The sequence below is a fragment of the Coenobita brevimanus genome, chromosome 103 (genome assembly GCF_032717465.1).
Source record: "Coenobita brevimanus isolate Jiangsu-jjx chromosome 103, ASM3271746v2, whole genome shotgun sequence".
Taxonomy (NCBI): domain Eukaryota; kingdom Metazoa; phylum Arthropoda; class Malacostraca; order Decapoda; family Coenobitidae; genus Coenobita; species Coenobita brevimanus.
Genome location: NC_137056.1, coordinates 34224255 through 34239842, shown reverse-complemented (window position 1 = coordinate 34239842; position 15588 = coordinate 34224255). Strand labels below are relative to the sequence as shown.

Genomic DNA, 15588 nt, shown 5'->3' with positions numbered 1-15588 from the left:
TACTGCTTTTCCTCAGTGCTGTATTTGTAAGTTAAATATTTACAGTACTGTTCTGGTAAGTTTATGTGCAAGTTAAAGTGTTATTAAATAACGTTCAAGCAAGAAGTAAAGTCTTATAACCAGTTTTCTGATAGGTGTCAGAATATTCCCTTTTTTATTTGTTTGTTAAATATTTGCTGTACTGCTTTTCCACAGTACTGTACAGTATTTGTAAGTTAAATATTTACTACTCTGGTATGCACTTGTAAGTTAAAGCACTTAAAGAAAGTTAAAGCATTAAATAAAGCCTTGTAACCAGTTATAGATTACACACGATCGGTGGGTTCCAAGACAATTCGCCATCATGTCAATTCCTCGTCAAAACATGAACGATTCCCCATCAGGACAATTCGCACCCTGTATGATTCCCCGTCATTCTATAAATATATTAATTAATCAATACTTTTATAAATATACTTATTATTAATTAATTAATACTTTAATAACTATATTTCAGGGGGATCCATCAAAGTCTATGTTGTCTTGTTATTGTTGTGATGGCGAACTGGCTTGACAACGAATGGTCCAGAAACCATTTTGCTCCCTAGACTCCCTAGGCGTGGTGTTTTGCTGTTGTCTTCCATTGGTGATCAATATGAGGCACTTTGGGTGGTTGGAGGGTTCATTTGGTGTTGAGGCTTGCAAGTATAGTGCTGCACAGCAAGGCTTCGACATGCAGGTGCATGGGCACGGGGCAACATTCCGACGCCGACTGGTTTCGGCATCGGAATGTTGCCTTGTGTTTGGGTGTTTGTGGGTCGGAGTTTTGCTGTGCAGTGCTGTGTTTGTGGGTTGTGACATTGGATGGGCCTTCTGACCTCTTGGGGTGCTTCATATTGATTACCAGTGGCAGATGGCAACGAGGGACCACGTTTGGGAGATCTAGGGAGCAAAATAAGGAGTAGTTAAAACTTACGCGGTTTTGCGCCGAACGCGCCACGTTAGGAACGAAACCCATGCGTTGGGGGCGAACTTGCTGTATATATATATATATATATATATATATATATATATATATATATATATACTGTATATTGTTATCATTCCTGCCACCACCAGATGATTTTTGCAGAACTTATGGATCTCTAGCAATATATATATATTTATACATGGAGCCTCTGTGGTACAGTGGTAAAGTGTGCATTTTCGTACACAGAAGAACGAGGGCTTGCGCCCCGCCAGGGTAATAAACTTTGGGAGCGTTCTTCTGGCCTTGTACTGCATTGGCAGACACAAGGGGTGCTGTGGTTGAACCAGTGTCGCATACTATAAAGTATGCATGCACCCAGTCGGCTTGCGCGGGCCGATTACACTTGGTTCACAGACTACACACACATCCAAAGCCACTCCAACACTACGATTACACTTACAAGCACTTCTCACCCTACATACAATCTCTACCAGACAGCCTAAGCCACTTGGTAGAAATACATTGGCTATATCATCCCCACTTCGGTCTGGATAGACCAGTCCTGCAGTGGACACTCAAGCGGCTGATGAGATGAGATGAGAGATATATATATATATATATATACAATATATATATACAGTATATGTATATGTATATTGTTATCATTCCTGCCACCACCAGATGATTTTTGCGCAGCTTATGGATCTCTAGCACTGAAGGGATTGAGTAAGGCTATTTTGTACCCCATCAGTTTGTAAATTATCTTCCAAGCTAAATAGAGCTTCTGAAATTAGGAAGAATATAATAAAGAATACATCATCAGACTGAAGGGGTTCTAAGTGTTTAATAGTCCCTTTAAATGCTGTAATATACTGTATGTCATATTTGAACTTGAGATAGGATCGGTGTGTAGTAGATGTCTGTCAGATAATACATGTAACAGCCATAACTTAGTCACAAGTTTTGTTGGTTATAATTATTTTCAACAAGACAGACAGTGGAGAAAGCTTGTAAGAAGGACTGTAAGATATTTGTGGCATTTATGAATAGGGTAAAAACAAGGGACAAGGTAAACAGGGAAGGATTATGTAAGGTTTTGCATGAGTATGGAGTGAATGGAAAACTGTTGAATGCTGTTCAGAATTTTTATGATGGTAGTAAAGCCTGTGTAAAGGTAGGTGACATCTAAATGAGTGGTTTAAAATCCGTTGGAGTGAGACAGTGTTCTGTGGTCCCTGTGACTGTGTGGTATTATATATGGATAGGATTATGAAAGAGGTAAAAACTCCAGTTTTAAGTACCTGTGTGCAGTGATGTAGAGAAGAGAGGTATTTTCAGAGGAATTGAAGGTAGAATAGCACAGGGATGGAATGTGGCTAATGCTATGAAAGCCTTGATATGAAACAGAAGTGATGGCAGCAAGAGGTTTGCATGGTGGTTGTTTTAGTGCCTTCCTTAACTTGTGGATGTGAGATTTTGGTGTGGCATGAAAATGAGAAGTTAGCAATAAGAGTAGTGGATATGGGGTATTTGAGGAGTGCTTGTGTTTAGGAGAGAGTGGGCAAGATAAATATATGTTATGTGATTTGTAGATGTGGTAGGTGGGGGCGCTCACCATCCACTCACTTGATGTAGTGCTGCTCTCGGGTGTCTGCCCTTTCCTCTCCTCCATCCTTCTTTCCATCCATCCTCTTCTGTCTTTCTTTCCTTCATTCATTCCTCTTCTGCCTGCGGGTGACTTTACACTCCCTCTTGTGTCTTTCCCCTTCCTTCTGCCTGTGGATGACTCTACACTGAGTGACAAGCCAAATGGTTTCCTGTACACCAGGAAACCATTTACCACGTTGGGTGGTAACCATATAACCAAATTTTGGCTCCTGGTGGTTTATAGGGTAATTATTGCACTCCAGTTGGATTGAGCTGGTGAAGGTTTATATCCAAGGGGTGGTTGGGGTTTATTGCTCACGTAATGCCACTCAGGGATGAGTGAGGCTGGTCACTTTCATCTTAAATGCCAGGACCAACTTTCCTAGCCCCGGGCTCCTACGCTTCTCATGGGGCAAGGCAGGATTAGATGATGGATGGATGGTTGGTGAAGTAAGGAAATCTTTAGACACCAGAGATGAAGAGTGTGCTTAGATGGTCTGGTTATGTGGAGGGAATGGACATAAATAGGACAGTAAAAAATGTGTATCTGAGGAAGCTAAAAGAAGGGAGATGTGCTAGGCCTAGAAGGTGGATAGCAATGGTAAATGAGTGTGTGAGAAAGTGAGGTGTGGAGGTAGATGCATTCAGGGAATTAACAGTGGATTAAGGTGGTTGGAAGAAGCAGAGTGTATGACAAGGGTTTGGCACCCCTCTTTTTTTCTCGATGTGATAGTCGTCATACTGACCCTACCTGATAGGTAATGTGAACCTCACAAGTATGGGTACTTATGCCTGTGAGGTGGTGTCAAGATTCCTGGGACTTGCATGATGAGTGAATGAGGTTGCAGCCCATGTAATTGGGTAGACTTTAGATAGTTCTCCTTATCAGGGTTTTTCTTGCTCTCTGATCCTTAGCTAATCCCATGCTTAGGTGGAAAAAAAAGAGCACAGGATGATGATGGTGATGATAATCATAATGATGGTCATGGTAATGATGATGATGATGACAGCAGTGTTGTTGATGGCTATTAATGTGAAATTAACAAAGTAACAATTGGCCGAAATGGCCACGTAACTGTGATGCATGAATGTCAGAAATTGTAGCAAAACCTCTGCATTACAGTGTAGCTTACCCAGGTCCAGATGTGGTATACTGTACAAGTAGGTGTATATAGTTACCAGTGTACTGTATCTGAAATGCTAGTAGTGAATCAGGGATAATCTGTTATCACTTCTTACCATACCGTGAATTATCCTAAATGGTACCAGGCATTCCAAGTGCAAACCCAAATTTTCCACTTTACAACAGTTTACACCCACTAAATACATACATACCATTATGGTAAGTATCTAAAATACACACAGGCATGATTAGGTTAATAGAAAATGGTGAAAAGGGCACAATAAGGAAGAAACACTAACCATAAAGAGACCTGAGATGGACTTGATGTACGGAGTTCTGAGGCTGGGGGGTGGAGAAATAGTGGTCTCCACCACCTGGGATTAATTCCTCAAGTAGGACCTCATCTTTGAATCCCTCAAAACCATCAGAAACCAGACACTGCACCATCATTGTTGGCAGAGCTATCATAGGTGCATGATAATGATGTTTTTGAGCCAAAAAATGTGCGATAACAGCAGGAGTGCAGATTTTCATCTTGCAGTGACAACAGAAACTGCTATAACCAAGTGTGGCATAACCAAGGGATCACTATATAATATTACAGAATGTGAGTGACTTTAGATGGTGTTATTTACTATGTTTGTCCTTAGCTCAAACTTTTCTTTTACAAATGTGTATGAGGTCTGTCCAAAAAGAAGCCAAACTTTTTAAATAGCACACCAACTATGGTGGTACCATTCTTAAGTGGCAGTTTGGGTGGGGCACCAAACTCTGTACAGTGTTGCCACGTGTTCCATACCCGCTATGTGAACGGCTCCGATATATATATGTAATAGGCATAACAATATAAACACATAAGAATATAATGGTTATGTGTGTATTATAATATATGAAAGAACAATAAACTTATTATGCGTAAAATATTTATACGTCAATACAGAAACGTGGCATAATTATTTTACAGTGTTGCTTAAAAAAAAAGTAGTCACTTTTATTGGCTGTTACCGTATTTCTGGGGTGGGTAATAATGTCACAATTATGATTATAAGATAATGTGCAGGAATATAAGAAATAATATGCCTTTTCTTAGTAAAAAAAATATATACAGTACATTAAAACCCTCGTGAGCGGCAACACTCACACACACCCAGCCCGACCCGAGGGATAGAGGAATAGGCCTGTTTGGGGACACCTCTCAAAAAAAAAAAAAAAAAAACGCGCCAAGATTTTTACCTCCTGGGTGGTGTGGAAGTAAAGTCAAATTTACAATATGCACATTATAACGTAAAAGAAAATAACCAAATGTATCCTAAATTGCCACAGACGAGAGAGAGAGAGAGAGAGAGGAGGGGGGGAAGGCAGACCAGGGGCAGTTTGAGTGCAGCTGAGTGAGAGATGGAGGAAGGGAGGGAACGAAGGAGGGAGAGAGTGATTGAATGAAAACAAATCATGGCGCCCCAACAACGAGGTCATCTGGCGCCATATGTAAAACAATAATATTTTTAAACATAATTAGATATAATAAAAACAAAATAAAGAAATGAAAGCACAAGTTTATAAGTCACTCATAAAAGAAACAAAATTTCCAAGGGTGACGCACATCTCCCCCAGGAGAGAGAGAGAGAGAAGGCAGGCAGGGGGCAGTGTTGAGTGCATTGTCAAGCTGAGGGAAAAATGAAGAGAGGGAAGGAAGGAGGGCGAGAATGACTGAATGAAAACAAATCACGGCGCCTCAACACCGAGGTCGTCTGGCGCCATATGTAAAACAATAATATGATAAAAAACAAAATAAAGAAATGAAAGCACAAGTTTATAAGACACATAAAAGAAACAAAATTCCCTAGGGTGATGCACATCTCCCCCAGGAGAGAGAGGGAGAGAGAGAGAGAGAGAGGCATCGCGAGTATGGAAAACGTGGCAACACTGTACAGAGGTTGGTGCCCCACCCAAACCGCCACTTTAGAATGGTACGACCATAGCCAGCTTGGTGCGATTGTGATGGGAGGGCTGTGTAGCAGTGACTTTGAGTTTTAGTCTAACACTAAGCTGCATCACACCACATCACTTGGTTATCTAGGTACGTGTGTTTGAGTGAACATGTGTTTGATGCAAGTAGTGATTTGTTGCAAGTTAACAGTGAAGGATCTTGAAGAGCAGTGTGTTTGGATAAAAATCTTTTTCAAATGGGAAAAGCTTTTGCAGAGACATTTCAAGTGTTTGCAACAGGCTTATGGGAGGATTGTTTGAGCCATACACAATGTCACAAGTGGTTCCAGCAGTTCATATCAGGAAGAACATCCACTGAAGACAATATGAAATCTGGATGGCATTCCACATCATGAGACAAAGATCAGATTGAGAAAGCAAATACTGTGATCCATGAAAATCATCGCCTGACTGTCCATGAAGTTTCTGAAGAAGAAGGCATCTGTAAAAGTTCCTGCCACACAATTTTAACTAAAAAAAAACTGAAGATGCGCTGTGTTGCTGCAAAATCTATGCCATGTCTGCTGACAAATGAGGAAAAAGAGAACCATGTCACAGTCAGTTAGGAGCTGTTTGATTGTTCGATTGCAGATGCACACTTTCTAAAAATTTCATAGCAGGTGATGAAATGTGGTATGACTTTGATGTTGAAACCTCTCAGTAGGTTGGAATAATGTCATCGTGACCAAAAAAAAGGCACATCAGAGTTACTCAACTGGAAGGGCATCATTCATCATGAGTTTGTTCCACATGGTCAGAGAGTCAATAAAGAGTTTTACTTGGACATTCTGAAGCATTTGAGGGAGGCAGTGCAAAGAAAGAGACCTGAGGTATAGACAGACAAAACCTGGATGCTGAACCATGCAAATGCACTTGCTTACATGTTACTCTTCATCTGTAACTTTTGGCAAAGCACAAGGCGACTATTGTCCCCTAGCAGCCCTACTCTCTGGATTTGGCCCCTGTGGACTTCCCCTCCCCCCTCCCTCACTCAAGCATGTGTACCTCACTAGCGTTAGATTAAAGCTTAAAGTTGCCACTACACAGCACTCCCTTTGCGATCATGTTATACCACTAAGTTGGTGTGTTATTTAAAAAGTTCAGTTTCTTTTTAGACAGACTTTATTCATATCACCAAGGTTTTAATAATCAAAAGGCTGTCATCTACCCATCATCCTGTTTATTATTGCCCTATCAAAAGCAAAGGGGTCTGGGGCTAGACTATATTCAGTCTAGACATTTAAGGCAAGAAAAACCACATGATCACCTGAGTGGCATTTTGTGAGAAAACTTTCCAACAACCTCATGGATGTAAAGACTAATAGGCAAAAAATTTTTGTGTTCAGTCTTCTTAACTCATTAGACTATTAGGCATTCATTTAATTGTTTGGTTACCACCCAGTGTAGTAAATGATTTGGTGGGTAACAAGAAACCATTTGATATGTCATTTGGTGTTGTATCACTTGACGGTAACACTACATCAAGAAAGTGGTTAGTGAATGGCCCCACCTACCACACTGAAGGATTTGTGTTATACAGTCATTACCTGCATAACGTAGGAATATTGTATGCTGAAGTTTCCGCAATATGAAAATTCCATGTTATAGGGCCATACGTTTATATGTTAAATGGTTTTGTGATATCCAAGCCAGCCTCAAGTTCACCTTTTGGGGCAGTTTTCAGGGTTTTTTTCTAGGACATTTACCAACCTAGTAAGTGCTTCATTACATACAAACACTAGGGGATTCCTCATCTGGAATGGAAGAGGTTTGGGGCTTGCTGGGGGGAGGTGGAATGGAGTTTAGGGGGGGGGATATCACACAGAGCATGTGTGCAGCCAGACCAAGGGGAAAGGGTAGGCTCAACTGGGGCAGGAATGCACAGTGGACCGTGACGACACCCCGCGCAGACAGGTGACAGTTATACATCATTGGCTGATGCAGCCTGTGCTGTGACTATCGCTGACCATGTTATGTCGGTTCCCATCGCATTATGACCATATTTTTCCGCGTTATGGCTGTTTGAACCATAATTTGGGGCCTCTGGCTGCATTATCTTTATTGTTGCAGTGTCGTACAGTTTTCAAAATAATGACCAGCTTCCTCCACCCGCATTATGTCTATCACTTTCGCATTGTGACCATTTTTTGACCACAAATTTTGCTTTCCTTATTATGTGAGTTTTGTGCACCAGGATCGCGCATTGTGTGAGCGGTGACTTTATATGGTATCTGCTGTATAGCATACCTTAAATATGCTGTCGAACTTTACTTATCTTTGGTAAGCATCTTATGCCATTAACTGCCATTTGCATACTGTATGTGATCAGCCATCTAGGCTACTGCTGTTGGCATCCATTTAACAAGCTCCAACAGAAACTGCGGGCAAAAGGGGTCTAGTGATCACGGCTGCCTCAAGTATCCCACCCACACTGTGCTTAGTCCATGCAGTGGTGATTTTGCTGCATATGGTATTGGGGAAGGGGATGATTTTGGTGTCATGCAACTTACTGTTGTGCACTTTTTTTTTTTTTTTTTTCAACTTATTACTAAAGAGCCGTGATAAGAAACAGGGAAGTGAGTATGGAAATGAAAAAGTTACTACATGACAGTATCGTGATACAAACTCTTAACTTACGGAAGTGAAGCTTGGACCTTGTTGGAGGGACAGAAGTCAAGAGTGAGAGCAGTGGAAATGAGTTATTTGAGAGGAGCATGTGGAGTCACATGGAGAGATAGACTGACAAATGAAGAAGTGAAGGATTGTTGTGGTGTGGATGTGGATGCTATAGGAAGCATTAGGAGAAACACACTGAGGTGATTTGGCCATGTGGAGAGGATGGAGAGTGAGAGACTGATGAAGAAAGTGTATGTGAGTGAGGTGGAAGATGGGAGAGGGAGGGGGAGGCCAAGAATGAGATGGAGGGATGGAGTGGAGAGGTATATGAGAGAGAGGGGTGTGAGCTGGGAGCAGGCTAATGAAATGGTGGGGGACAGGGCGACATGGAGGCGATTTGTTTGTGGCCACCCCTTATGGGATTAAGGCATCTGGCAGTAGATGGATAGTCCAAAGGGTGTTGGCTTCTTTTATGTAAAGTATCTTCTAAGACATATCATGGCTATAGCTAGGAAATTTTTTGTAATTCTGATTTTGGCATTATGCAACAACCTACGGACAGAATTTGTCACATATTATTTTAGTAGAGTAATAAATTCTCTTAAATTTCTTTCATACTTAGTGTGGTGTAAGAAATGTTGTTACTGTAGCATTCTAGTTTTTCATAATTCTGATTTTGGTTTACATACATCTGTTTAGTTTTATGTTGATCGTAACAGTTGAACCTGAGGTTTCTATGACTGTAGTTGGGTGAACCAGACATAATTCTTTTATTTCAGCATAGCAGTATTCCTTGACACACTCCAAAAATACATTTGCCAAGTCTATCCTGTCACCTTTAACCCTATCCCCACACTCACCAGTACTCACTGCATACTCAGAACCAACCTCATTTATCCTACTTCTTGGTACCAGTGCACCTCTTGTGTACCCATTGAACACTAGTGTTACATAAACCTGAATTATGCCATAAAGTGCTTTGGCACATACCTATCATCATGATGCTACCTTCCACTCAAGGGATCATCACTTTTTTTAAACCACAGTTACTCTTTGTCCTGTGGAGTCCGTTCTATCTATCCATCTGTTAGGTATAAAAAGTTAGAAAAAGGGCTGAGCTGGACTTAAGAAGTCAGGCTTGGGATGGTCCCAGCTCCAGGTTCACAGCTTACTTGAGTCAAACTCAGTAAGCTCTATTTGCTCATATGCAAAGTTAGGCTTAAGTGTGACTTAATGAGATGCATCCTTTCAAGTGTTTTCAAATCAGCCAAGCCCAACATTGATATCCAATAGCAGGAGCATTGGAGTGATTAAGCGATGAATAACATTCCCTTCGTTATCATTATTCCAGTAATGATAAACGTTAACAAAGAATTACATAATATAGCCTACTTATTATTGGCTTAATAGTGATGAAGAGGTTGTATAAGATTTGCATATAATATGTAGGTACACTCTCTCTCTCTCTCTCTCTCTCTCTCTCTCTCTCTCTCTCTCTCTCAAGTTGCTCCTTGTAAAGTAAGGCTTGTATACTAGCCCACATTATGTTGCAGCAAGTAGCTTAGGGGGATTTTAAGTTAGTGTAAGATACTTATGGCATCCTACAGTATCATTATTTGTGATAAACCTTGTGAAGAACTAATAAGTATAACCCACATCATCATGATTACAGTACAGTGTGTAATGGACAATGTAAGAAATATACAGCAGCTTGAATTACAATTATTGTAATAGTACTGGATTTTGTACAAGAATAATTATCATACCTTAGGACTGAACAAGCAGACTGCAAGAGATCAAGCAGTGTTGAGAGCAGCCATTAGGTGATCAAGGCTGACACAGACAAGCATGTTGGAGCCTTTATAGACAATACAATACGATACAGTAGGTACCATATTGATGCCATAGTAATCCAAGGTATGAATATCATATTGTCTGTAAACAACTACAATAATAGAAAGTTTTGTATTAAACACTGTCAAGTTATTCCAGTTAATGGTACAGAGGGTGTAACATACAAATGCCAATAACATTTGCCCAAGTTATATGTAGCCACTTCTTGCAATTGTAGCAGGTGTTGTTTATCGCCCTTAACTATTTGTTGTTGTAAAGCCAAATTAAGCTGATGAAACTGTGTACTATTATGCTCTCTGTCAAACTCCAAGACACTTACTGAAGTCATGTGGAGGAGGTTTAGACTTTGAAGCCTCAGCACAGCCTATGAGAGGCTCAAGCTTCATTTCATCATTTTGATGTTTCCTGGGCTTACCTGAAGTTCAACATATTACCAATTCAAACCACAAGTCCATCTCAAGCTTTGTTTCAGCATTAGGGTCTTACATCTCTGTATTATACAGTCCTATCATTCTTTGCGGCGAATGCTATTAGTAGTAGTAGTAATTGTAGCTCAGGTTCATCTGAAATGTGAACCTTGTGAATTGCAGGCTGAATTTACCTTTCTGTGGCAGTCCACCACTCCCTTTTTAGGGATAGGGAGAAGGTTGAAGAACAGTTGTATAACTGGGTGGCAGAGCTGCTTAGCTATATTGGTGCCCCTCCATGCAAGCATCCCTCTCCAACATTTCATCAATAATATGTTATTTGTATGCACAGCTCCCAACAGAGGCATTCCTGAAGTCACTCAGCAGTGCCTCAAGTGCCATAATGAATAGCAGAGGGCTCAGAATAGATCATCACTCATATCTTTCTCCACTCCCATGGGTACCTTGTGCTCTCATACAGTGCCATAACCATTCTCCTCAATACCCGACCTCTTCATTGCTCACCGGACAACTTCTCTGCAAACAGGAACAAAAGCATTTTCCTAGTCAACAAAAAGTAAAGCTCTCTGTTCCTAACTAAGAATTGCTCTTGCTTAATTGTATCTGTGTATTGCAGTGTATTTTAAGGAGAGGTTTTGTAATTGATGGTTGAATATTTTTGTTTTACACAGAACTGACTTTTAGAGAACAGGAGCACTCCCCTCCCCCCCTTTATTTTTTTAAGAGTTAAACCTACCAAAAGTAATTTGGAAAGTGAGTTGCAGTAAAAGTACTTTTTTTTCTTTCTTTCTTTTTTTAAATACTATAGGAGACAACCTCAGAGGTACCAGATAGATGCAGGACCATGTGGTGCTTTACTAGTGAATCTTCATGCGAGTGAAGCACCTTTGTGTAAAAATCCTTAGGAAGTACAGTACAGTTAAGTACCATATGGGGCTTTGGTAGAGTGGAAATCCTTATAGAGCTAAAGTGAAGTACCATATGGGGCGTTGTCAGAGTAAAGCACTGTGTATGTGAAAATCTTAAGGGTGTGACTGACTGACCACATTAATCCTAGAGATGCTCCTACGTCTAAAAAGAGTAAATTCTGAATGTAGGAGTAAAGTATGTCATTTACTCGTACTGTCTGCCAGCGTTCTTTTATTTGCCCCTTTCAAGGTGTGAAGTTGGTAGGATGATAAGACTTTTTCAGGTCATGCATGTGCCATGTGATACACTGAAGTACTAGAACTTTCCAAAGTTTTTACCCACTGACATCTTATAGCAGAACTCCACTACTACAATTTCTGTAAGTCATGTGAATCATTAGCCTTTTGAGGAGTAAAGATTTCCATGTGCAGAACAGAATTGACATGCCAAAGCCAGAATGAAATGCTGAAGAGTGACAACACTCTTGAATAGGGTAATTGAGTTAGACTTAACCATTTGAGGAGCAGAAGGTTGTAGAGATTTCTGTATGCAAAACAGAATTTTATAATTGTTAGCTTGAATAACTTGAGTACTCAAGTGCCATATCACTTCTGAATTGGGTAAAGGTAGAATAGTAGAATAATGAAAATTATTCAAGTTTTGAGATGAGAGGAAGCAGCAAGTAGAGTATGGTACGGTATTTCCCCTTCCAGTTATTATACCCATAGCATGTCTAGATTTGCTGAGAAAACTTGTAGCAAATGTAACTGCATATGTAGAAAATAATAGCATAAGTTTGTGGTCTCAAGTGTTACAGGCATAAATGAATAATAGAACTTGGGTGTTCAGTAGCATTGGTTATTTGCACTCTAGACATTATCTTATCCCATTGAGTATTTTGACAGTCATGTTGTTCCAGTACTGTACTGGCTTGCCAGCCTTCGTAGGGTTGAAAGAAAAGGGAACTTATTGCAGTTGTTTGCGTGTGTATTAACCCCTTCATTACAATGAGTATTTTAATCAGACTACTGCTAGATGATTTTCTTTAGCATGGGAAAAGATATAGGATGGAAGGTGTCAGTTAATTCTGTATCTAACCCCTCCAATCAAAAAGTCTCTCCCAAAGCTTAATAAAATTGTCTGGTGAATAAATGATGTACAAAAAAAAAAAAAAAATCTTTGATAGGGATTAATAAGCTGAGGGAGATTTGTAACAGTCAAAAGGTTAGTACCTGCTTTGAGACATTTTTTTTTTTTTTTTTTTTTTTTTTTTCATTACCACTTATTTTTTATTAACACCACCTCCCTCAGTTTTCTTTAGACTTTTCTTTTGCATGAGTTACAGTATTTATGAGAGTGGTTTCATTCATTGTATTTGTCATTAGATCTGTATATTTGCTTGTGAGAAACTCAGTAGAATTTTTGGGTGATAAGTTTTTGCAAATATTGTATGTTCAGTGATTGTACAGTATTACAGTATGTTAGGGAATTAAGCCTTCTTATTTAGAATTGGATCTTCACACTACGGCTCCTCGTCTACAGAGGCTATCCAGTGTGGAGTTGCCAGACGTCCTCACCCCAGAGCCGCCTCAGCTGGTCCCTATTCCACCTAACTTCCCGATAAACTTAAATATTAAGTAGGAGAGTTGGGGCAGGGTGGAAGAGTGGTGGACAAGACATCAGTTGGTCAGCAGAGCAGACTGAATCACCAGTGATGCATATGTGGGATGTTAATGGTGCAGAAACTCTTAAGTGCCAGACAGTTGGTGGTAAACAAAGCTGTTGGAAAGAAACTGTTAGAGCACAGAAAGAGATGAGGTTGTGAATCTGCCTACCTCATTTGTTCCTTCTGGTGTGGTGGCATGTGCTACATTTTTGGCACCGCTGGCAGTGTCTGAATCACCTGCAAGTTGATCGGTGTAAGAAGTTGAGGTCCACATGGCTGAACTCCAGTAATCTTTGTAGTGAGCTGTTTTTCTTCGCATCCATCTCAAATAACATGCAGAAAAGAAAGGTGAATTATACTTTTAAGTAGTTACCATTTTGACAGTGTTAGGTCAGTGTTTTGTTTGTCAGTTAAAAAAAAAAAATTGACTAAGAATACTAATGAGCTCTCCCATAATTGCCAAAAGTGCTTAACAGTGGATAACATGGAAATTTTGTTCTTTGTGAAGTGGATAAGTCAGAACATTGTGAATGATGTATTGGTGGTTCTTGAAACACACACACACACACACACACACACACACACACACACACACACACACACACACACACACACACACACACACACACACACACACACACACACACACACACACACGGTGACAGGTGACTGCTGTAGCAACCTTGATAGAACATTACCTCTAGTTTTGGTTTTTGATGTTCAGATAAGCATTAGCATTAGAAATGGCTCATTGAGAAGTTCAATGGGGATGCATTGTGAGAGTACCTACCCTGACACTGAAGCTGGTGGTGCATTGTGTCATAATTCAAAGAAACTTAAGAGATCTGTAGCATTCATGGACAGTTTTCTTCATGAAGAATGATGGAATCAGTTTAGTGAGGTGATGTGAGAGTAGTATTCAGTATAGATAGGGAACATCTGTATGAAAAATGATAAAACAAAGTGTCATTACAGCACTCCTCATCCCATTTAATTTAACTATGTGGAAATGTTATTTCTGATATCACTCAGATTTATGATGGAAAAAATTTATTGTCATCCAAGTTTTTCAGTGTAGCTAGCCTTTAGCTTAGATGAATGTTACAGATGCCATTGTTAACCCACAAGAGGAACACAAGAGGCATCCATTGGTGAAGGCCTGGGGTGTGTATGACAGAATTACTCATTCCGCTAGTATTTATGCTGAAGTATATACTGTATCATTTTTCATATGATAAGACATGATGAAAGTACAATGATTTTATTTAAAGCTTGAGATTAATATATCTCAGTCCTATGAACCTGTATTTTTGTGTGAGGTATGGTATGTTTTTGTTAAATATTATAACATTGCCCATAAATTAAAAAAATATTTTCACATTGCATAACTTGCCTGCATATTGGAGGAGATTAATAAATGAAAATGGATATGCGAAGGCTGCTTACTTGGTAGCATTCATTTATTTTCATTTACTGTACTTTGAAGGGGACAATCATTATTAGTGGGTGATGTATCAAGCATCTCTGAAATTTGAAGAGGGTAACTTACAGTTTATTAAGGATTTTAAGTGGTGTATTGAGCATGGTGCAAATGTACAGGAGTAATTTTATTTGAATAGCTCATGCAGCAGTGCATGTACAGTACTTTAATGAAAATTAGCCCTAGTAACTTTGAGTGGCAGTGATGAATTGGTAACTGTTGTATATTTAAACAATGTCTGACATCAGTCGCAGGAGGAAATTATGAGGAAAATAGTGCTTTTTAGTACAGTATGGTTTAACTTTGTTTTTGAATGATGGTTAGTGTGTCAGAGACTGCTAAATGATCACAGGTGTAGTTCATACATATACATGCTCACAACACGTTCTATAAATAGGTTATATCACATTACTGCAGATTTTCAAGTATTTAAGTAATAGTGGTTTTCATAATGGGTATGTAGTGAAAGGTGGATGTGGCCACAACCTAAGTTGTAATCGTATGATTATTAAGTCATACACCACATAATTTAGTAATGAAAAGATTAAAGGTTTATGTTTGTATGAAAAATAAATACTGGCCACATAATCACCGAGTGAGGAGGTGACTTTGCATCTTTGTATTGACTTAAGGATGTGGAGACCTCACTGGCCAGCTGTCATGTTGAAAACAGCTTCATACTTCTTGCAGTAATTTTTTTTTTTTTTTTTTTTTTTTTTTTTTTTTTTTTTTAAATACTGTACTCTGGACATAGGCTTCACAGCCTGCTCCCAAGGCCCAATAGTCCTCCTACATACCATACACCTCCACATGTCACCACTTCGCCGCTAACATCCACCGTCCATATTGAATACATGCTAGGGCTCTTACATACAGGACTGGTGTACAGTATTGGTAAAAGAATCATACTTTTTTTTTTTTTTTGTCTTA

At 39.6% G+C, this 15588-nt stretch overlaps 1 protein-coding gene across 1 annotated transcript in view; it reads left to right on the top strand.

Moving 5' to 3' along the window:
* Positions 1–13516, top strand: part of hrg (poly(A) polymerase hiiragi) — a 165204-nt gene extending 151688 nt beyond the window's left edge. The window contains exon 13 of the mRNA XM_080284885.1: positions 13055–13516. The gene's annotated coding sequence lies outside the window, so the exon portion shown is untranslated. The remainder of the gene's footprint in view (positions 1–13054) is intronic.
* The last annotated feature ends 2072 nt before the right edge of the window (positions 13517–15588 follow it).